The sequence below is a fragment of the Ranitomeya variabilis genome, chromosome 4 (assembly GCF_051348905.1).
Source record: "Ranitomeya variabilis isolate aRanVar5 chromosome 4, aRanVar5.hap1, whole genome shotgun sequence".
In the NCBI taxonomy this organism is placed as follows: domain Eukaryota; kingdom Metazoa; phylum Chordata; class Amphibia; order Anura; family Dendrobatidae; genus Ranitomeya; species Ranitomeya variabilis.
Genome location: NC_135235.1, coordinates 37,276,457 through 37,301,244, shown reverse-complemented (window position 1 = coordinate 37,301,244; position 24,788 = coordinate 37,276,457). Strand labels below are relative to the sequence as shown.

The following is a 24,788-nucleotide window of genomic DNA, read 5'->3' as shown; positions in this document are numbered from 1 at the left end:
TCTACAGGAAATCTGCAACGTGTGCACATAGCCTTAGAGATGAGCGACTAATAATTGTACATAACATTGCGCCGAGCCTACAAATCAGAAGCGGGACCACGGATATTAGCGGTCACGGACTACCAATGTGGCCACTGGACCAGGATCCTGCGAATGGATTCACTCATATCTAGAAAATGGACTGCAAATTTGTAAAAAAAGAAACAAACAAAAAAAAACCACTTAGTTAAGAAGTTCTGCAGCAGCAGTGCTTTTTTATTATACCCGGCTATATATATTTATCTATGTATATCTATATCTCTATATATATATATTTATCTTTATATATATCTATATCTATCTATATAATATATATTTTAAATTTCCAAATTTTCCGGACTGTCCAGGAATTTGTGGACGGGTGTGAGGACAGATCTGGAGCAGGCGGATGGGGGGCGGAGGATCCCGGGCAGGGGGGGCGGAGGATCCCGGGCAGGGGGGGCGGAGGATCCCGGGCAGGGGGGGCGGAGGATCCCGGGCCTTGTGGGCGGGGGGCAGTCTCATGACTCGCTCCGGGCGGGGCTCATTCTGGCCAGACTCACTTGTTGGAGCCTCCACTAAGGGAAGAAAGTGACAGGCTGCCCGGGGAAGACGTGCTGACGGCGGGGAGCAGGTAGGGAGACCCCCCAGAAAGGCCAGAGAGGGGAGAAGGAGCTGGGGGCCGGGAGGAGGAGGAAGACCGGGCAACTTCTCTGCAAGGTGGAGGAGGCGCAGGCTGCCAGTGTGCCAGCAGCTACAGATGCAGCAGAGCTCAGTGTGCCATGTAATACTTGGAATTGTCAGATTTTCCACAGCCGCAGTGTTGTGTGACTATCTGCAGTCCTATGTAAAAACACAAAAAAGACTCTCAAATGAGCCATCTCAGCTCTGCTACATTTGTATCCTAGAGATGGCAGTGACTGGTGATTATAAGGTGTAATATCCCCCAGCCAGGAGAGGTGGGACACTGTATAGTGCCAATATATCTAACTAATATTATTATTATTATTATTCTCTTATGGATGGTTTTACCTCCTAAATACTCTGTGTATTTCCATAGACTTTTCTGGCTAGCACGGTACCACAATGTTTTTTTTTTTTAATTGTACGCCTTTCTGTTACTGTCACTATTATCATTATTCCTATTCTCATTTTCAGCCTCCTCACTACTATCTTATTACTTATTACTATCACTCTTGGGCTCCATTCACACACCTGTTTCCTTTTTTACAGCAGTGTAACATGAACCATTTTCCTCTCCTGTGTCGTCCCTTTTGCACTTTTATTTCTCATCCATTTTTAAAATGTTTAAGAGGGAAACTTTCTGAACTTTTATTTCTCCGTTGATTTTTGACGATGGATCAATTAAAACGGATGAAACGCGGATGGATAAAATGTTGTAAAATGAATGTCTTTTATTTCTCACAATTTTTTTCAATGTCCTAGAATGATCTGTAAAACAGCTAATAGGATGTTCTCTGGGTCTCGCGGATCTGTTTTTAAGGCTCATTCATATGTCTGATTTTCACGTACGAGTCCCATCCATTGTTTTCACAGTTAGCGCTCGCACCTATGATATTTTATGGGGCCTTTCACATGACTGTGTTTTGTTTGTTTTGTGAACTGAGTGGTCCACGGAAAATTGCAGAGATGTGTCCAATTTGGATTCAAGGATTGGATCAAAATTGACAAATCAATGGGGCCGTGAAAAATATTGGACTGCACTCGGATGACATCAGGGACTGTCAGAAAGAAGAAAGTGGAGAAACTTTTTTTTTAATTTCTTCACTGATGACCCTCAGAATAACCGGCCCGTTTTTCTTGTACGTGTGAATGATCCCCAATACTGATCTGTGTGTGGATCAATGACACAGAAATTATCTCTCTCTTCTATATTCCTTACTTCTACTATAATATTCATTATTTTTACTATTCTTATTTTTGATTTCTTGTCCGCATTAGGCTTCGACGCATTTCAATCCCCAGCACCAAAATTGTGTGATTGCCACAAACGCATTGACCAAAGCAGAGCTATCATTAATATGTGGCCGCTGCTACTGAGAGGCCCATATACCATAGAATGAGACTCCAGTATTGGGGATCATTCAGAAAAGCGTATATTCGGTCCGTATGTTGTCAGTGTGCCGAAAAGGACGCACACCGGCATGCAGGCCAACGCAAGTGGATGGGGCAGTTCATATGAGCGTGGTATATATGGACTGATGGTCCACATGGGGAAAAGGTGGCGCATGTGGGGAAAAGGTGGCGCATGTGGGGAAAAGGGGTCTCGTGGGGACAAGGTGGCGCATGTGGGGACAAGGTGGCGCATGTGGGGACAAGGTGGCGCATGTGGGGACAAGGTGGCGCATGGGGGAAAAGATGCCGTATGCACAACTTTGAACATTTTTCGGATGAGTTTGTTTTTGTTTTTTTTACTTTTGTATAGTTTTTTTTAATTCTTGATGTATAAAACTGGATGCCATACAGATGTAAAAAATGGACACATGGGTGACAATGCGGATGAAAACTCATTCTTATTTTTTACTGGATGATTTTTCATCCGGCCTTCTACCTTTTGGGGTCTAGGTACTTAGGCTGGTTTCACACTTGCGTTTTTGTCTGCAGCGTTTTTTGCACAAAAAAGCATGCGTTTTTTTCCCTATATTTAACATTGAAAACGCATGCGTTTTTTGCACATGCGTTTGGTCGCGTTTTTAAACGCATGCGTTTTTTGTCTGCATGCGTTCATTTTCAAAAATGCTACCTGCAGTATTTTCTTGCGCGTTTTTTTGCCGCGAAAAAACGCATGCGTTTTTTCGCGGCAAAAAAATGCATTGCTGTCTATGTAAACGCATGCGTTTTTAAGCACATGCGTTTGTTTGCGCTAAAAACGCATGCGTTTTTATAGAAAAAAACCAGAAAACACACTGAAAAGCCACCCACCACCATCAAGGTGATAAAGGGATCCAAACCCTAACCCTAACTCTACCCCTAACCTCACCCCTAACCGTTTAATGAACATTTTCTGACAGTCATATTGCCACGTATTTAAGTGACACGTATCACGTATTTCAGTGCCACGTATGCCACGTGCCACGTATTTAAGTGCCACGTGCCACATATTTAAGTGCCACGTGCCACGTATTAAAGTGCCATGTGCCACGTATTTCAGTGCCACGTATGCCACGTGCCACGTATTTAAGTGCCACATATTTAAGTGCCACGTATCACGTATTTCAGTGCCACGTATGCCACGTGCCACGTATTTAAGTGCCACGTGCCACGTATTTAAGTGCCACGTGCCACGTATTTAAGTGCCACGTGCCACGTATTTAAGTGCCACGTGCCACGTATTTAAGTGCCACGTGCCACGTATTTAAGTGCCACATGCCACGTATTTAAGTGCCACGTGCCACGTATTTAAGTGCCACGTGCCACGTATTTAAGTGCCACGTGGCACATATTTAAGTGCCACATGCCACGTATTTAAGTGCCACGTATTTGAGTGCCACGTATTTAAGTACCACGTATTTCAGTTGCACGTATTTCAGTGCCACGTATTTCAGTCACGTTTAGGGTTAGGGTTAGGGGTAGGGGTAGGGTTAGGGTTTTCTTGTTTTTTCTTGTGTTTTCTTGTGTTTTCTTGTGTTTTTCTATAAAAACGCATGCGTCTAAAAAACGCATGCGTTTTACCGCGTTTACATGCGTTTTTCACACATGCGTTTTTAAAAAAAAACGCATGCAGACAAAAACGCAAGTGTGAAACCAGCCTTAGACGTTAGATGCAGTGGTCCAGCTGAATACCACCCCACTGCGCAGCTTAGATGCAGCGCGTCCAGCTCTTTGCCTCCTTGTGTTCCCAGATTGACAGGTTACCTATTCACAACAAATGGCGTCTTTCTATTTTGGAAGCCATGTCCCCAGATTTCTCACGCTTTGCAAGTGTCAGGCCTGATAAATATGGCGTTCAGCCTGATCCAGAGCGACTGAATTGATAAATTTTCCCTGCTGAATGGCAGAAGGTCGTGATCTGTTGTTGGAAAGCTGCAGGATGTCACCGACCGATAGTCGCAACGCACAAGTAGTCAGATCGTACGACAAGGAGATGGCGTCGTACCGGAGCCGCCTGGGACCGGTCACCACTTCTAGTTCTCGGTTGTAGCTCAAGAATACGTCACCGTCAATATGACTTTCCTCTTAGGTTGCAAAATGTTGTTTCCTAGAGAATCAAAGTTTCATCCTGTGACTTGTTACATCATGTGCCTTGCAGGATATGGACATCTATGGGGGCTTATTTTTTATACTTAAACCAATGTTATCGCACACAAAAAGCAGGACAGGAGCGACCCATAGAGTAGTATGTTCTTAAATGAGAACTTGATAACAGAGAGCAACAGCTTAAGTGCTCACTTTATTTTCTTTAATTAAAGGGGTTGGCCACCACTTTAGCGGCCCCAGAGCCCCGTGTAAACTAAAAACACTATATACTCACCTTGGCATTGTATCTGCATTATATTATGTCACATGAACGCTGCAGCCTATCACCTGGATGGAGGGAAGTGTAAGCGCTGCAGCCCATCAGTAGCCACAGCTGTGCTCATGTAACATAATGAACATTGGTAGACACAGCGCCGGTCCAGAAAAGAAGTACACAATGATTTTGTTTTGAATGGGTGCCTTTAAGAAGGGGTTGTCCTAGTAGTGAACAATCCCTTTAAAAGGGGAAGGTTTGATACAGTAGTGTAGACAATAGCTGCACAAATATTTTCGTCCATCTTTTAAAACAATGTATCAGTGGATACAATGTATCAGTCTGAAGTCCAGAGATGCATAGTTCTCGTTATGTTTCTACTTATTCGTGGGGAACAGCGATCCCTGGAATAAATCCCTGATCTCGGCGTCATATGGAGCTTCTTGGGAGGGAGGTTGAGACAAAACCACGAAAGGACAGAGCATGCGGCATGCAAACCCTAAAAATATGCGATTCCTTAGGGTGGATCACAGGGGCTGTAACTTTACACCGCTGACAAATCAGCAGCAAATGTTTTCAGTTTGGAGTTTTGTGCAGATTTCACTCTTAGTAATTTTGTGACTTTTTTTCCAAAGCAAATCAGCCTCAAAGATGTCTGGATTTTGCAGCAGATTTGCCAGTGATGTAAATTACAGCTCATGTGAAGCCCCCCAATATGGCATACGGACAGTGATAACCCGTGAGACGGCCCCTCTGATGGATCTGTGTGATTTGGACGTCACATTACAAAAACCCCAATTTATTTTCTGCACAGAAAAAGCTGCACGAACCATCATATGTAGCCACAGCCTAATAAACCATTACTGTCTCAAAATCAGAAATGTTAAAATTGCAAAGTTCTGGGAAAAACGAGCAACTTTGCATTTTGCTGATTAAATCTCTTCTCCGTTTTCAAGAATGATCCAATTTTAAATATTATTTAGTGCTCATAGCCTAGGTGACCGGCCTCATATGCAGTCCATCTCCCATGCAAGCTGTTGTCTGTGTAGCTGGCTGCATCGCTGGATCCCTCGATGCTGTAGAATCCGAGCTGCCTCTGCTTGCCGCATCAGACAGCTGCAACCCTGCCACTGGGCCAAACTGTCAGTCATCATGAACATCAAGTTGTCGCCCAGCCTGGGCAGTGGGGTACTCGGTACCAGGTCCGGTCTCAAAGGGGGATGTCACAGTGGCTGCGACCCGGTCCGTGGCCCTGGGGCTCAACGTTAAAGGGGAACGGTCTTTAAAGGGGAAAATGTTTGAGTCTGTTGTGACGCCACCTGTGGTGTTCGGTCAGTAGTGAGACCGACGCTGCGTTGAAGGGGTCCCCTGGAGGATGTTGTGGCAGCAGGGCGTTACACTTCCTCCAGGTGAAGCGGGGTCCCCAGGGGTCCTAAGGTGTGTGGCCAAAATGATGGAGGAGACAAGCTGTAAGTCTTTACCTGGTTTACTGTAGTTGGCAGGCCACAGTCCAGAGTACCATGCACGGATGATGGTGGTCTGGCCCGTTCAGAGGCAATGGAGGGTTCCCTTGTTCCAGTAGAGGTCCGTGAGCCTTTCCATCTAGCGCTTGCTGTATGTGAAGTCCCTGCTGTCTGAAGCTTCCTGCAGAGTCCTCTATCCCCCCTGTCCTGAGACAGGTACCTGCATGACGGGCAGCTTGAGCCGTTTTACAGGGACTCTATCCTGCCCCAGGCTCCTCAGGTGTGGTGTGGGCAATGTCTGTTTGATCTTATGCCCTCCGGTTCTGCCAAGTGTCGTACAGTTCCACTAAGGCCTCGGGCTCCCCGTACCCGGCTTCTGCGCTATGGCTCTGAGGGTGCCCGGTCACAGTTCCACTCTGAGCCCTGTTCCTCTCCTTTGCTCCTTCCCTTCCGGCTCCTCCACATCCAACCCTCCAGGTTGTTTCTCCTTTCCCAGAGGCTGCAGCTCCCTCGTGGCTGCCAGGCCTCTCACGTCTGCTCCAGACGTCCTTCCACTTCAGTCTCGGTCCAACTAGCCTAACTCCTCCTCCAGGTCAGGATACATGTATCCTAGGGAAGCTCCCCTGAATCTGGGTATTGAGCTCCCCCTCCTGGCCTGGATTCAGAATGTGTTGCATGTGTGTGCCTTACCTGGTGAAGAGAACTCCATTGCGTCCGAGCATGACATCACCTTCCCCGAAGGAAAAGCAACATCACTGCAGAAACCGGTTACCTGGGGGGCTGCACACCTCTTTGCAAGCAGGAAGCTGAGAGGCTGGGGAGCAGTGTGCTCCTGAAGACCGGCATTGAGACAATCCCTTTAATATAAACCAGCAGTGTAGCCAAATATTTAAGTGCACATTCCCACTTAATTATTTTCCATCTATCTCTGCCCTCCTTTGGTTCTATAAAGCCAGAGCTGTCAATCAAGAGAGTGGCGATAAAGAAAAAACAAGCAGGTGGGAAGGTGGACTTAAAGATTTGGTCACACCAAAGGTGCACCGAGCACATGTACTTGGTTTGAACAATCATTCTATGCTGACAGTTTCTCTTTAATTAATTTCACTAAGTTTTGGTCTGTAGCCTTCATTTTTTCGTTTTATTTTCCCATTCCTGATTTGCATTTTGAAAGCCTGATCCAAGTTGCAGCTTTCTCTTGTGGGAGTGTCTCTCCCAGTAATACAGGCTGGATGAGAGGCCAGTGTGTGTGCAGGGTACTGCTGTCTTCCATTAGTTCATATCAGCACTGCTTCTAGTCTATTCTGCTCTTATTTCCTCCGTGTGCTTTGCTCCTTAGGTCGGGGGCCCACGATCTGTAAGTAGCAGCGCTTTGGATGCAGCATATGTTCGCTGCGTTTTATCTACATGTGTTCACTGAACAATATGGATTTACCGCGTTCAATACATTCTATTGATTTAATTTCTGTAGCGGAGACTAGCGTCTCCGTAAGAGAGATTGCCATGCCGTCTTGAAAGACATGCCGCATGTCAGTGTTCATGGGTGATATGCAGATGACTGTGGATGCATAATGGAGATGGGATTTCTAGAAATCCCATCCACTATGCTGTTACATCTGGCCACTTCGGTTTTGACGCTGCATAAGTTCCTAGCGTCAAAACCGCAGCAATTCCTGATCGTGAGCACGTATAGCCTGTTTCTTGAGACTATACATGCTTTCTCCCCTCTCAACAGAGGGAAAATGAGTACAGATCTCTACAATTAACGATATGGAGTTGAAACAGTGGGGAGAGCCTTCAGAACAAGGAGCTCTGATGAATTTGTTACATTTTTTCAGAGCACTCAGCTAGATAAAGGAGTTACACTTGGCAGCAACAAATAGTAATGGAGGTTATTTAGAAATTGTGATGGGTACTTAGTACTGTCCCGATACTGTTTCATGTTATTGGCAGCACATGTCCTGTTCACACCAGGTGAAGCGCCACTGATAACCTTTTTTTTATTTATTTGCTGGAATGTTTATACCTGTGAGCATTGAGGAACTGGCGGCCCCCCACAGGACTGGTGCCCATGGAGGTGTCAGCACATAGACCACCAGCTAGTTTATGTCTCAGATTTTTTTACTGGAGAAGTATTGTATCTCTGTACACACAGTGGATTTTCTGCAACTGATTTGCATATGGAAAATTTGCTCCCTGTTACATTTCAAGCAAAGTGAATATGATTTCCATCTCATCAATACAGAGAAAATCGGCCAAAGATACTGACCGCTGGTTGGAGTTGTTTCTGCAGATTTCACACTTTGCAGTACAAGTCCGTGGCGTTTCCTCCAGGAAATCTACAACCATTGCCACCGTGGATATTCCATTGTGAAAAATCCACAGTGTATCAGTCCTTTGTCAATGTGTTATAAGGCTATATTCACACTGAGGGTTTTTTTTTTTCAAGTGTTCAAAAACCATGAGTTTTCAGGCAGAAACTGTTTTAGTAATCTTTCCTCTTTGGGGGAAGCTTTAGAAAAGTTGTTCCCAGATTTATTATTTATTTATTTTTTTTAACAACCATTTGCTTAGTGTGGAGCTGACTCCTTCATGATCAACCATTTTCTTTTTCACCAAGAATTTATCAAAACCTCTTCAAAGGGGGGGAAAAAGCTCCAAAAACTCCTCACATGAACAGCAAAGAAGATTTGCCATAGAAATGAAGAAAAAGAAATTTCCAAGAGTTTTTTTTAAGCTGTTTGAGTATTTTTGGAGAGTTTTTGCTGAAAAACATCAGTGTGAACATAACCTAAAGAGGAATTTTGATTTTAAAATCATTGTAAGTCTTTTTTTTTTTCTTTCACCCTTCCATGAAGCTGCTTTATTGCAAATTTTAGCACTTGACATTTATGACCTTTTCTCGTTCTTGCCCGTATTCTACAGGAAAAAAAAAATCTCGATGGCTGCAAACCCTTTTCTGCTTATCCTGGGTATGGGACTTTGGGAGAGTTTTGACCATTAGCAACATTTTTTTTTTTTTATAAGTGGGGTCCAACCATTGTCCTATAGTGCAGGATGTGCGCCCGTGGGGGTGGTCGTGACCACATGTGACCATTGCTCTATTTTACCATTCATACTGGGAACACTGGACCCCAACTGGTCCTTCTAATATCGCGCATCCCGGCCGATCTCTCTACTATTGATGGTCATCCAGCCATCATGGAGGACGGACACATCCTTGTGTTATGGGAGTTGGTTGATTGTTTTACTAGAACTGATGGGAGGATTTACTAGAGTTAATGCTCCCGGGATTATGGCCACCGGGGATTTTCTGCAGCACGGGTCCCATCCTTGTGACTCTAGGAACTGTAATGATGATCGACAGTGACATATTTCATAATCGGATGACCGTTCAGGTTTCTTCGGCCTCCCCTGGAGAAGGTACTAAGCCGTCTCGGTGCTTCAGCGCTTGCTCCTCGCCGCTCACCTCGACTTGTGTATTAAAATAGACCGGCACATGTCTGATCCCATCTGCACGATAATCTGCCTCCTTCCAGGAGGGCTGGAGAATGGCTGCGTCATTGTTTTCAGTCCAGGTTAGGAAGCCATCTTCTCATACTTCCTATTAATATATGGGGGTCCTCTCTTTGGGATCCTCATCTCTTGGCCTTTTTGGAGAACCGTTGTATAGAGCTTTTCTCGCTCTGGAGGACCCGACCTGTCCTGTATTACACAAATGTCATTGATTAGATTAGGCACTGTGTAATGCTTCACTTCCCCTGTGGGGGCACTACAGGAAAACTGAACACTTACAGCCAGGGTTCCCAACAGATTCCAAGTGATTGCTGAGGGTCATAGGAGGAGGACACTTTATTAGTGAAGGACCAATCTAACAAGTCCCTTATCCAATAATAAATTATGTGGAATCGCAGAACAACAATTGTCAAGACTTTTTGTAGATGTCAAACAGAAAAATGCTATGACTTATTCTGCCACTCCCGTGCCCCTCCAAGTTGCTGACATGCACTGCCAGCCCCTCTCGCCCAACCGTTCATGGTGCTTTGCATACCTCCTAGCTGTTTTTTTTTTTAATGTGTAGGAAGGACATAAAATGGCCTCAGAATGGAGAATCAAGTTCTGGGATATCCAGTATGCTTATGGGGTGACTTCCTTATGTCATAATGGGGAACAATATACAAAGTGTTTGTCTTTAGGAGACCGTCCCTTTAAGGCCATAAACTGTAATGGAGCCTAGTGATACAGGGATCAGAGGTAAGGACGAGGAAATCATGTTTTGTTTTTTCTATTTCTTTATGGCTTTTGGAGAGAATTGGCTTCATTGTTTACCTGCAGTTCTAGCCTTGTATAATAAGATCCATCTCGGGAGTCTGGATCTGTTCCTATGAGGCTGCCGTCACACTAGCAGTATTTGGTCAGTATTTTACATCAGTATTTGTAAGCCAAAACCAGGAGTGGAACAAATAGAGGAAAAGTATAATAGAAACATATGCACCACTTCTGCATTTATCACCCACTCCTGGTTTTGGCTTACAAATACTGATGTAAAATACTGACCAAATACTGCTAGTGTGACTGCAGCCTGATAGTTCTCGAGGACGGCCGCACTGACTTGTTGGGCGGCTGCACCAGTAGATTTTCACCTTAGTCATTGATTATTATGCAAATATGTCTAATTATCTGGTGTTATCTGTCACAATTCTAGTTACACCTGTGAATCGGTTTATTACGTATTTCCCACGTTGCATCATTTGGATTATTGAGCAATATTCCTTTAACCCCAGAATTTAATCAGCTGTTTCTTCCGAGACCCCCATACACAGGAACAGTCAGCACTGCTCAGAGCCCCTGTGTTGTGTATGAGAAACACTCTGCCGGGCTCCTGTGGCGGGAGCTTATCTCCCAGAGAACAAAAGTATCGGCTGGATCCTTCTCTCCCCTGACGGATGATGTGGGGTGGGTGGAAGACTCCTATACACTGCTGAATCCTTCTCTTCCCCCAACAGATGTGAGGTGGGTGGGAGGCCCCTATACACTGCTGAATCCTCCCCTCCGACAGATGATGGGAGGCCCCCATACAGTGCTAAATCCTTGTCTCCCAGATAGATAATGTGGGGTGGTTGGAAGACCCCTATACACTGCTAAATCCTTCTCCCCCCGCCCTTCCCAACAGATGATGCGGGGTGTGTGAGAGGGAAGGCCCCCATACATTGCTGAATCCTTCTCTGCCCCAACAGATGATGTGCTGTGAGTGGGAGACCCCTTTAAACTGCTAAATCCTTCTCTCCCCTGACAGATGATGTGGGGTGGGTGGGAGGCCCCTATACACTGCTAAATCCTTCTCTCCCCTGACAGATGATGTGGGGTGGGTGGGAAGCCCCTATACACTGCTGAATCCTTCTCTCCCCTGACAGGTGATGTGCGGTGGGTGGGAAGCCCCTATACACTGCTGAATCCTTCTCTCCCCTGACAGGTGATGTGCAGTGGGTGGGAAGCCCCTATACACTGCTGAATCCTTCTCTCCCCTGACAGGTGATGTGCGGTGGGTGGGAAGCCCCTATACACTGTTGAATCCTTATCTCCCCCGACAGATGATGTGGGGTGGGTGGGAAGCCCCATTCACTGCTTAATCCTTCTCTCCCCCGACAGATGATGTGGGGTGGGTCAGAGGCCCCTATACTCTGCTGAATCATTCTCTCCCTTGTCAGATGATGTGGGGTGGGTGGGATTCACCTATACACTGCTGACTCCTTCTCACCCCCGACAGATGATGTGCGGTGGGTGGGAGGCCCCATTCACTGCTTATTCCTTCTCTCCCCTGACAGATGATGTGGGGTGTGTGGGAGGCCCCCATTCACAGCTAAATCCTTCTCTCCCCTGACAGATGATGTGCTGTGGGTGGGAGGCCCCTATACACTGCTGAATCCTTCTCTCCCCGACAGATGTGGGGTGGGTGGGAGGCCCCTATACACTGCTGAATCCTTCTCTCCCCGACAGATGATGTGGGGTGGGCGTGTGGGAGGCCCCCATCCCGACAGATGATGTAGGGTGGGTGGGTGGGAAGCCCCCATTCACTGCTTAATCCTTCTATCCCCTGACAGATGATGTGGTGTGGGTGGGAGGCCACTATGCACTGCTTAATTCTTCTCTTTGACAGATGATATGAGGTGGGTAGTAGGCCCCTATACACTGCTGAATCCTTCTCTCCCCCGACAGATGATGTGAGGTGGGTCGGAGGTCCATATACTCTGCTGAATCATTCTCTCTCCTGACAGATGATGTGAGGTGGGTGGGAGGCCCCCATACTCTGCCGGATGATCCCTCCGGATTCTGCTGACTTTAGTCTGTGTATGGTGGTTTTCTACTTGTGTAACAATTTTGCTTGGGTCACCCTCCTATCCAGTCCATTAAACCCCACCACGAACTAGAAAAAAAACTATTCCCCAGGGTCCGGTCTCTTCTATGTGACTGGATCAGTGGTATGTGTGTGTAATCACTGGCCCATTTACTGCATATGGGAGCGGTGGTCACAATAACACCACGTATGTCCTTTGTGGGATGACGCCTTTGGGTCACTGTTATTTTCCTAACTGATCTAAAAAGTCATCTGTTTGATTAATAAATCCCCTACAGGGGGATTATTATTATTATTATTTATTTATTTTTTTTTAAACAGCGCCACCCTTGACTATGGGCGTTGTCTGGTATTGCAGCTCAGCCCACTCCATTTTAAAAGGAAGATTGGCAACTCTTACTCGCACGCCAGTGACAAGAGCAAGAGGGTCAGTTGAGAAAAATCACAGATGGTAAAAATGTTTTCGATTGGAGTTGGCGTTTTGTACGGCTGTGACACATCCCCGTGTCCTCTGTACGTCATCATTGTATTACCGGTTGAGGAGGAGGTTTCGGGTCTTTAAAATTTCATGAATTGTCTGTAATATGTAGTGTCGTTGTAGATGGTAAGCCGCTCTCCTACGACATTGACGGGTCCATTGTACGACGCGCTGCCCACTGCTGCCAGTGACGGCTGCGGCCATAAATCGGCCTTTGTCACTGGGATTCTCGCACTGTTCGTTATTATGAGGTCGTGTGGGTTTTATTATCAGCATATTCTGGTGTTCATGGACTGGGAAGAAGGTCCTGACATTTCACACAAGGAATAGATGATGGGAGGATGTGAGACCTCCGCGGGTATTGTACTACAATGTAAGGGGGAAAAACTCTTGCATCAATGATAATTGTGATAATTGTGTCCCTGACAAATTCTGCATGTAACCCCACGTAAGTTATGATTATGGGGGCAACGACTTGGCCTGAGCGTCAGGTAACTGCATCTAGAGAGATACTTTTATAGCACCACATGGACCCTAGACAGGGTCTAACATTAACTGCTGGGCTTTCTAGGCACCTGCTGTGATCTGAGGTCACTGAAGGGAGGAGGTGAGCTGTGACATCACCTATTGTAAATGGTGGATCCTGTGTTATCTGCTGTATATAGAGGTGTTATCAGTCATTGTACAGGAGGAGGAGGTGAGCTGTGACATCACCTATTGTGAATGGTGGATCCTGTGTTATCTACTGTATATAGAGGTGTTGTCAGTCATTGTACAGGAGGAGGAGGTGAGCTGTGATATCACCTATTGTGAATGGTGGATCCTGTGTTATCTACTCTATATAGAGGTGTTATCAGTCATTGTACAGGAGGAGGAGGTGAGCTGTGACATCACCTATTGTGAATGGTGGATCCTGTGTTATCTACTGTATATAGAGGTGTTATCAGTCATTGTACAGGAGGAGGTGAGCTGTGACATCACCTATTGTAAATGGTGGACCCTGTGTTATCTACTGTATATAGAGGTGATATCAGTCATTGTACAGGAGGAGGAGGTGAGCTGTGACATCGCCTATTGTGAATGGTGGATCCTGTGTTATCTACTATATATAGAGGTGATATCAGTCATTGTACAGGAGGACATTCATATAAAATTTTGATTTAGACAATGGGTCTTTTTCTGATGACACATTCCCCTCTGAGGTATTTGCACATTGTCTTTTAGATGTGTGTGAACCCGGCCAAGGTTTTTCTGTATTTTGCCATGTACAATATATTTTTGTTTTTACTCTTTTCCGGTAATTTCCTGATCTCTTTTTGTGAAGTCTTTTGCCGCCGACATGTTTTTTTTTTTTTTTTTCTTTTTCACTTGTACTATATAAACTACGGTACTTGGCTGCTTTTGTAGAGACTGAAAACATTTAAAAAAAGTTCAAGAACCTGAGCCTGTGCACAGGGAGCGAGCGGTTTTCGCATATTCATTATTTTTCTTTGTTTAGTACTTCTCGCATGGTTTCCATTGCATTCCCACCTGAATACGACGCTGCGGGTGCACTTACTTTTATGTTTGGATTAGTTGTGAGGATCGCATATGGGCACAAGCCATTCCGGAATATTGGACCTATTAATCCTGGCACTTGATTTAACCCCATAGATCTCAGACTAATTATGGGTTTAATAGGGATTATGGGGGATGGCCATTTATGCAGTTTACTGTCCATGAGCTTAGCGCACACACGGACTGCGTTGCCCTTTCCAGGATGAAGCAATTTTGTTAATTTGCGTCACAATTGTAATAAATTAATTTATCATCATATAAACATCCTGTTAATTACCAAGTCACTGCTTATTTCAGGAGCGTAATCCTAATATTTGTGGCAGGGCTGTAATACTTCGGCTGATCGCTGGCTCCATATGAGTACGTTTTTCTTTGTATCCTCGTGTTTTCCTCGGGAACATCTGTTACTCTGCAGATTTCTCCCAAACCGCCGTCCTTTGTAATGTCACGTGATGTAGTAGACAGAGTAACCCTTTAAGTCTTTTGTTAAAGGGCAACTGCGTTCCAAAAATGTAAATCCCTGCACAGATACATATCCCCACCCATAGGGGGCAGTATATAGTAGTTAGTGCTGGTGTATCCTTGGCTTTGTCAGTGCAGAAGGTGGTCTAAGGGGTAACGTTTCTCCTTATGGAGAGTGACATACCAGCTGGCTTGTCAAGGTAAGGAGGCTTATTCGCCCTGCAATGGTAACGTTTCTCCTTATGGAGAGTGACAAGCCAGCTGGTATGTCACTCTCCATAAGGAGAAACGTTACCCCTTAGACCCCACTCCAGAGCCTCTCACCTAGCCAAATCAGTTCTCATGCTTCGCACTGACGAGGGCCAACAGCCCGAAACACCGTGTCTGCGAATTGAGATACTGATTTGGCTTTTATCCTAAGTCATATTGCACGACTCGTTAAAGGGTTGATTGTGACTTGTAGGATCACTACTTCCAATAGGTGGCGCTATAGAGTTAAGTCCTCTTTTTTCCAGCAGTGGCAATTTGCATATCAGTGCAGAAGGTAATTGATGGGAAAAGTGACAACGGCTTCTCTGATCCTAGAATACGGTCTCAGTAGTTGTCACTTCCAATCCATTCATAGTGGATTACCCAGCAGGGGGCAGTAGGGAGCACAGAAGAAAGCGACATTGGGGCAAAAAGACGCTGAAATCTTTGTTCTTTTCTGTTTCTTAAAGCAGATGTATTATTTTGTTTGTTTATTTGCTTCCTAAATGCAACTTTCTAATTGGTCTTCATTAAAAATGTTCTACAATCTTGCTGCTGCAAAGTGTCTGTAAGTCTTGGTGAGTAACATGCAAAAAATGTTACAAATCTCAGAGTTCCTGCTCAGTTCTGAGCTCTCTCCTTTCCTACTCCCTTCTCTGTGTTAGAGAATGCAGCCAGGAAGGTGTCGTACACAAATCCGCAGTGGAAAGGGGAGAAAGCATCTAGAGAAGGGCAGAAATAAACTGGCTATTGAAAAGGAGAGGAAATTGCAGGATAGAAGCTGTGCCGATGTGTTAGCTGCTGAAGACCTCAGAATCTTGGCTACACATAGACCTCACATCCAACCTATATTACTGAGAGAGACACTCTTAGGGCACAGTCAGCTGGCCATTTAAATACAATGCTTGGACTGGCTGCAGCTCTCCTGACCCAAGTGTGATGGCTGCATAGAAATATTATTATTATTATTTATTTATATAGCACCATTGATTCCATGGTGCTGTACATAAGTAGGAGTTACATCAAAATACAAATATCACTAACAATGACAGACTGGTACAGAGGGGAGAGGACCCTGCCCTTGCGGGCTTACATTCTACAGGATTATGGTGTAGGAAACAGTAGCTGTCACTGTCTGGATTGGAGAGCCGCCAGCCAGTCCATGGAGTGCAGTTGTGTTTTCTTTTATGTACCGTATTTACTCTTTTATTTGATGCTTTTTAGTTACAGTTTAAATCCGCTTTTAATTCATTTTTTTTAGTACAGAAAAGCTGTAATTTTGCACTTAAAAACACAACTGCATTTTACATTAGTTTTTTGAAAAAAATACAGCAAAAAATACACAGTTCAATGGCATCTTTCAATGCGTAGCGGGCTGGATATTTCACACAATTGCTTCCACTTTGCTTGGACAGTTAAATGCAGCAGATTTTCTGTAAAAGAAAAAAAAAATGCAGAACTTACTCTTTGTAGGAACATGGTCTTCTTCCCACTAAATATCCCCTGATCTATCCCCCCATCCCAGATAAGAGGCGCCAGCTTTGACTGCAGCTGCTGATCTTTCCTTGTCTGTAGGAGTAAGAACCAGTCAGTTTAGCTACTTAAGTCCATCATGCTTGGTATTGGAGGTGGCTGATTATTTGTCTGGAAGATTTTTGTCATCTTCTCAAATCGGCGCCACCCATGTCCACTGGTTGTGTCTGGTATTGCAGCTCAACCCTAATTAAATGAGCTGCAACTCCATACACAGTGTGTGTGTGTGTGTGTGTGTGTGTGTGTGTGTGTGTGTGTGTGTGACGCTGGTTTTGGGGAAAACTGACGTGTTTTCTAATCCTTCTAGAACCTTTAAAACCTTTAACATTTAGTGACGATGGATCTGTGTAATGTCTCAGGCTTGGCACATTATATGGTAGTAATCTTATCTACATAGCTACTGTTTTATTATTATCAGTCAGTCTCTGAGATAGTCGGCTTTATGGTCTGGCAATCGACTATCTGACATGAGTGTTTGAAAATTATATTTATATTGTTTTTTTTAAATGTATTTATTTTTTTTTATAAAAAAAAAGTAGATATTTTATGTTTTTTATTTTTATGAATTAGGGTAATACCTCATATATCATAAATTATGTATGATGGCAGGAAGAAAATGTTGTGCCGCTGCACAAACCAACAATGTAGATTTCTACCATCATTTACCTAAAGGTTCGACCATGAGTTGGGAATCATTTGTGGTCAAAAGCTGAGTATTTTCATTACAGAAAAAACTACCGATGAGCACTAAAAGGAAACTCGAAGGCCACGAATCCTGAAGGCTGATGCTTTGCACACGAGTCTTGATGATTTGTTGACCACACTCGGCTAAGCTTTGCCAAACTTTTGCAAAAGTTGGAGGAACTTTTCAAGATTGGCGTAAAACGAGTTTTGTTTCCAAAAATGTTACAATATTTCAAGCAGAGAACTGGCAAAGACGTCTTGATTAATGGAGGCCAAGATATGTGATTACTCTGCTCCTGTACCGTATCTGCCCCGTCCATAGTAGATGGATCTGGAGTTGCCTCATATCGAATTATCTCATTCTTTGTTTGCTGATCTCATGATGGTTCCAAGCGCACAAAAGCCCCAAAATGTCCCTCCTTTTTTTCCCCCCTCTATTGAGCTACAAAAATATTAAAAGTTAAGGCTGCTAAAAAGAGGCAAAAGAAAAAAAATTGTCCTGGAGATGAGGTTTTTTAGGTTTTGGTCATTAAAGGGTTAAACGAGATCTGCCGCTTGCCATAAATGTATAGTTTTATTATCCGGTGTAAATGCCGCTGTTCTCCTGAATCCGGCGTTGTTTCCCTTTTCTTCCTGGGCCTCTCCGTTCCTGAGATATGGCCCCTTTTTCTCTTTATATAAATCTAGTCTTGTTGGCCAAGTGGGCGTGGAGAACCACTCCCAGTTGTTTAATAAGATCCAATTTATGTACAAGCAAGAAGGGGCCATATCTCAGGAACTCAGAGTCACAGAAACAAAAGGAAAACAACATAGGATTCAGGATTATTAGATCTCTTACGTTGTTTAGATCGTTACAGAGCTCCACTATAAAGGCAGCCATGACTGTCACTGCAGTACCAGGCACCGCCACACCTGCTGGCGTGGCGCTGTGCCTGTTTAGCTATATTCTGTGTAGATGTTACGACCTAACCTCTCTGCTGCAGACGACAAACTGTAAAACCGTGTGAGGGATTCTGTAAAGCCGAATCCTGTGAATACAATGTAAGGGCGACGTGAAATCTGATCCTGGATTTCCAGTTGTGGCTTTACACAGGATATAATTACGGCCGAGTCTTCATACTTCTCTTATTGTTGGCTGCTGTATAGCACATCTAGGATCAGTGACTCCGGCTCTTCACTCCCTACAGACCCAGCCTGCTGACTTGTCACTGTCCGCCATGCTTTACACTGCAGGCCTGCTGACTTGTCACTGTCCCCCATGCTTTACACTGCAGGCCTGCTGACTTGTCACTGTCCGCCATGCTTTACACTGCAGGCCTGCTGACTTGTCACTGTCCGCCATGCTTTACACTGCAGGCCTGCTGACTTGTCACTGTCCCCCATGCTTTACACTGCAGCCCAGCTGGTCTCACCGGGAAGCTCTTGCAGGTAAAATCCTGATTTTTGATACAGAATTGACTAACTATTAAATGCCAGGAATCTCAGCTTTGTAGACAAGTGTCCCACATATACGAAGAAAAATCACGCCTCAGTAAGGGGGATCTGCTGCAGCTAGACGCCATAGATCTGCTGGAACTTCTGCTTCACCTCTAATTGTGTCAGAATGAAAGTTACTTGGCAGCAATATATTTAGATAGAAGGTCACAGTGAGGACGTATATAGAACTTTGCATGTATTACTGTCTCTGCTGCAGCCCTCAATCTAAAAGGGAACCTGTCACTATGTACATGGAGTCCGAACTACGGCCAGCGCGGTATAGAGGAGAAACTGAGCAGAATAAAGATTCTGTAAAACTTGCATTTTATTCATTGCATGTATAGGAGTCCAGTGGGCGGTCCTACTAGTGATTGACAGTTATCTGCATGCACCTACAGGGAAGACTGTCAATCACTGTCTGGGACCACCCACTGGACTCCTCTGCATACAAATACCAGGGATTCAGTGAATAAAATGCAAGTTTTACTGAAACTTTTCCCCCAATAATTAATGAATATCTGCTCCTTCTTCTCTGTAACCTCCTGTCTGCAGATCAAATAATAGGTTCCCTTAAAGCCAACATCATTCTTAAGCCGATTGCTATCTCTCCCTGCAAGTGATCATTGCCAAAATCCCTGGTGGTCGGGGGCAGTAAAGAAGTCAATGTTGGCGTTAACCCTGGTGGCCTAGTGTGGTAATATTAGGCTGGTGTGCAGGGAATGTCACACCGAAGAAGCCCGAATACGCGAAACGCGCGTCGGGGCTACAGTTACATGTGGTACTGATCCTCTGAATTCCCCCCCCCCCCCCCCCCCCCACATGGGTAAGAACTTTCTGCATCCTGTATTGGCACTGTATAGCTTGGTAAGGCAGCAACATTTGCTTGCCATTATGCCAACCATTCTATGGGTAGATACTCTTTATTGATTGTTATGGACTCTGAGTAGAGTATAAGTATAATGAAATGATTGATATTATATTATGTGCCCTAATGAAATGATTGATATTATGTGCCCTTGCTGGCCGCATTGAGGGAGTCAGATGGAGACGCCTGCAACTGTTTTTCCTCCCCTCTTTCTCACTTGTCCATATACCGTATATTAATGTGGTTATTGTATTTATATTTGTGAGTGAGTTATTAATAAAATGTATCTTTTTTTTATATACTCGTCTCACCACAGTTTATTGAGAGCAGTTTTGCTCCATTGCTCTTTGTAGGATTAATATTAACAAAATGCGAAATCTGTGGCCAGGGGGTCCCGCGCGGTGCCTGCTCCAGGGGGTCCCGCGCGGTGCCTGCTCCAGGGGGTCCCGCGCGGTGCCTGCTCCAGGGGGTCCCGCGCGGTGCCTGCTCCAGGGGGTCCCGCGCGGTGCCTGCTCCAGGGGGTCCCGCGCGGTGCCTGCTCCAGGGGGTCCCGCGCGGTGCCTGCTCCAGGGGGTCCCGCGCGGTGCCTGCTCCAGGGGGTCCCGCGCGGTGCCTGCTCCATCTCTACAATGGGCTTTTGGGGGCTCTCAGGGCCTCGGTGTGACTGTTACCCCTGCTCCCCCTATAGCTCAGGTATTTCCAAAGTGATATATCCCCTGTGCCACGCCGATGGGCATCTTTGTCGTTGGTAGAAGCAGAAGCGTCGTGATCTGTATAGAAACGAGGGCTGAAATCCATTATTATTCTCCGCATACCTGAAGATAAATGATGTGAGTGTCTGCTTGTGCCAAGGACAGTGTATGCCCTTCTCCCCTGCCTGTTTGGCCCTGGATCCCGGCCGTGGCACGTGGGGCAGGCCGGGCCTTCTGTGTAACAGATCTGATGGCGGGTGATCGTACATCACATGTGCCAATAATAGGGGCCCAGTTCACCTGCCAGGATTCCCGGGCCAAGTACACACTGTGCATTGTGCCCACGAGATGGTTCGAATGCGAGAATGAATCCGCCGGCATCAGCAGTGAGGGCTGCTGTAGTATCGGGCTGGCAGTGCCATCCACTCCTGTGCTTTGTGTACAGGCGTCACATGAAGACAAACCTTTTTAGCCTCCCTGGCATTCCTGAACAATACCGGTCCCATGACCGGCCGGCAGGACTTGCTGACCCATGATAACACTTACGCTCCACGTTACTCATCCCCAGTACAAAGCTGGGCAGCATTATAGCGGTGTACCGGGCGGCAGCCACGCTGGCGGGCACATTTTATTCAGTAAAGACACAACACAGCGCTGACTGTCATCTTTTCACTTTTGCTGCTGGTTTGGGTTAATCAAGAAAGTTTCTGCCACTTTCTAGTGCACTTTTGTATTTCAGTTACTCAGTGTTTTTAAGATCTCTGCTTGCTGTCAAAAAGGATAAACCAGGCAGAAAATCCAACCGGAATCACAGATGGGTTTTCTGTATTGACATCCAGTGTCTCGGATGTTTTACCTGCACTGACACATTGTAACAAACTAGATCAGAACAAGGAAGAGACTCTGCTCCTACAGGAAATTACTTAGATTATGTCTGCAGTTAGGAAGTATTGGATAAAGACAGATTTTCAACCTCTGGATATAATTTACAGGGTTGGCCACTAGTTTTTTTTTTTTTTTTTAATTGTTGGCCTGTCCATGGGCAGGTGCTGATAATGTAATTTTCAGTCCAATGTTCGTCTATGGGGTTGCGCACATGTCCGCTGCATGCCCAAGTTTGATCTGCTATTGGGATTGCAAATCATAGAATGTTAGCTTTATAAGAGACCTCCAGAGTCATCGTGTCCAACCCCCTGCTCAATGCAGGAGTCACTAAACCATCTCCGACAGATGTCTGTCCAGCCTCTGTGTGAAGACTTCCATTGAAGGAGAACTCACCACCTCTCATGGCCGCCTGTTCCACTCATTGATCACCCTCACTGTCAAAAAGATTTTCTACTATCTAATCTGTATCTTCTCCCTTTCAGTTTCATCTCATTACTTCTCATGTTTCCATGTGCAAATGAGAATAAAGATGATCCCTCCTCACTGTGACAGCCCTCCAGATATTTGTAGACCGCAATATTAGCCTTCTTTTTTGCAAGCTGAACATTCCCAAATCCTGTTAGGCCATGTGCGCACGTTGCGGAAAGTGGTGCGGATTTTTCTGGACTGATTTTGGTAATTCCGCAGGTAATTCCTTCGGAATTACCGTGGACTAACTGTAATTTTTTATTTTATTTTTTGCAGATTGTGTGCGGATTCCACCTGCGGTTTTCCAGCTGCGGATTCCTATTATGGAGCCGGTGTAAACCGCTGCAGAATCCGCACAAAGAATTGACATGCTGCGGAATAAACGCTACATTTCTGCTCGTTTTTTTTTCTGCAGCATGTGCACTGCGGATTTTGTTTTCCATAGGTTTATATGGTACTGTGAACTCATGGAAAACTGCTGCGGATCCGCAGCAAAATCCACAACGTCTGCACGTACCCTTAAAGTTCCACATAGGACATGGATTGCAGGCCAGGCACCATTCTGGTCGCTCTTCTCTGAACTTGCAGTTTTTTGATGTCTTTTTTACAATATGGTGCCCATGACTGGACACAGTATTCCAGATGAGGCCTGACCAAGGAGGAGTAGAAGGGGATAATTACTTCCCATGATTTAGACTCTCTGCTTCTCATAATACATCCTAGAACTGTGTTTGCCTTTTTGGCTGCTGCATCACACTGTTGACTCCTGTGTAGTCTGGGCAGGGTCTCCCCTCAAAAAAAGATTGCTCCTCATCGGAGGGATACCAAGTGATCAGTGTTGGAAATACCCAGCAGCGCCACCCCAGGACAAGTGAAGCATTGCATAATTCCCATTGAAAGCAATGTGTTGCTATGTAATGCAGAACAAGCCGGTGCCTCTTGAGTGAAAAAGCTTTTTAGAGCCGTTCTTAAATGAGGGGCCTAAAATGGTGCCCCCCCATGGACTCTGAATTGTCTATTAGGAAATATTGTTTGCTTTGGTGTTTTGAGAAGGAGTCAGCGGTCTGCTCTGCTGTGCTGCAGCACCTTTGTGCTGACCCTGGATCTGCAGCCTTATTTAGGCCCTGAAATCCCAGGAGTCTGTAGGGACCAGGAGTGCAGGAGGAATTCCTGAGCATGTCCTGAGCTGCAGGAGAACAGCCAACTGCACAAACACACTTCTAGGTTAGACTTTTTTTTTCCAGGGCTGAGCAGCTAACGCCCAATATATTTCCTTTTGCCAGATGTCATTTGTAATGTACAAACAGAGCGAGGAGTGAGGAGGGCTGCGATATATTCATTGAGGGATTCCAGGGAGACCTCACGGCTCAGGACGTGTTTACTATTAATGGAGCCTGTAACAAGAAGTTCCAGAGTGAAGGGATTTTCCACTTTCTGATTTTTCCATTTTCTTCCTGCTAACATTTATTTTTCAAAAACTTTTTTTCATTTTTTTTTTTTTTTTTTTTAGAAAACATTATTTTCGTCTTCTTATTTGATCGCTTTAAGGCTATGTGCACACATAGAATGGTCCTCTGCGGATTTTTCCGCAGCGGATTTGATAAATCTGCAGGGCAAAAACGCTGTGTTTTTGCTGCAGATTTATCGCGGATTTACCGCAGACTTTCCACGGTTTTTCTGCGGATTCCGCTGCGGTTTTACACCTGTGGTTTTCTATTATGGAGCTGGTGTAAAACCGCTGCGGAATGTAAACCGCTGTGTTTCCGCGCGGCTTTTTCCGCAGCATGGACACAGCATTTTCGGTTTCCCATAGGTTTACGTTGTAATGTAAATCATGGGAAACTGCTGCGGACCCGCAGCTGCGGATCCACAGCAATATCCGCAGCGTGTGCACATACCCTTAGGGTATAGCACTGCATTGTTACATTATTTCTACACTGAGGCATAATACGGGGCAATTTTTGGGATGCAGGAGTTAAAGGGAACCTGTCACCCCGTTTTTTCAAGATGAGATAAAAATAGCGTTAAATAGGGGCAGAGCTGGGCGTTACATTAGTGTCTTTTTTGTGCCTTTATTCCCCACCTATGCTGCTGAAATACCTTTGTAAAGTCGCCGTTTTGGGCTGTCACTCACACTGGTCTGGTCATATGGGCGTGGTGACAGCGCTGTTTCTCCCCCAGATCAGGCTCATCTTTCAGTTGGTGGCGTAGTGGTCTGCGCATGTCCAAAAGGCGAATCCACTGCGCAGCTGAAGGAAAAGAGTGCGATCTGCACTATTCCCCTGGTGATCGGTGGGGGCGGCCATCTTCCTGTGGCCGCGCGTGCGCAGATGGAGCGCTCTGCTGCCCGGGGCTTCAGGAAAATGGCCGTGGGATGCCGCGCGTGCGCAGATGGAGATCGCGGCGGCCATTTTCCTGAAGCCGTGTTCGCTTTGGATGTTAGTCGAGGTTCTTTATCCAACATCCGCACAATCTTGCGTTGAAATCTCTTGTCAATTTTTCTTTTCCGTCCACATCTAGGGAGGTTAGCCACAGTGCCATGGGCTTTACACTTCTTGATGACACTGCACACGGTAGACACAGGAGCATTCAGGTCTTTGGAGATGGACTTGTAGCCTTGAGATTGCTCATGCTTCCTCACAATTTGGTTTCTCAAGTCCTCAGACAGTTCTTTGGTCTTCTTTCTTTTCTCCATGCTCAATGTGGTACACACAAGGACACAGGACAGAGGTTGAGTCAACTTTAATCCGTGTCAACCGGCTGCAAGTGTGATTTAGTTATTGCCAACACCTGTTAGGTGCCACAGGTAAGTTACAGGTGCTGTTAATTACACTAATTAGAGAAGCATCACATGATTTATCGAACGGCGCCAATACTTTTGTCCACCCCCTTTTTTATGTTTGGTGTGGAATTATATCCGATTTGGCTTTAGGACAATTCTTTTTTGTGTTTTTTCATTTAAGACTAATTAAATGAAGATAATAATACCAAAGAATTTTGTGTTGGCAATCATTTTCAGGAAGAAACTGAGTATTATCTGACAGAATTGCAGGGGTGTGAATACTTTTAGCCACAACTGTATAGGCTGGATATAAGGCCTTTGTGTATCCCGGATGCTGCTGTCTTCATTGGCTC

At 45.3% G+C, this 24,788-nt stretch overlaps 1 protein-coding gene across 1 annotated transcript in view; it reads left to right on the top strand.

The window, feature by feature from the left end:
- Positions 1–521: 521 nt before the first annotated feature.
- Positions 522–24,788, top strand: part of DNMBP (dynamin binding protein) — a 99,848-nt gene continuing 75,581 nt past the window's right edge. Inside the window, exon 1 of the mRNA XM_077258351.1 lies at positions 522–652. The gene's annotated coding sequence lies outside the window, so the exon portion shown is untranslated. The remainder of the gene's footprint in view (positions 653–24,788) is intronic.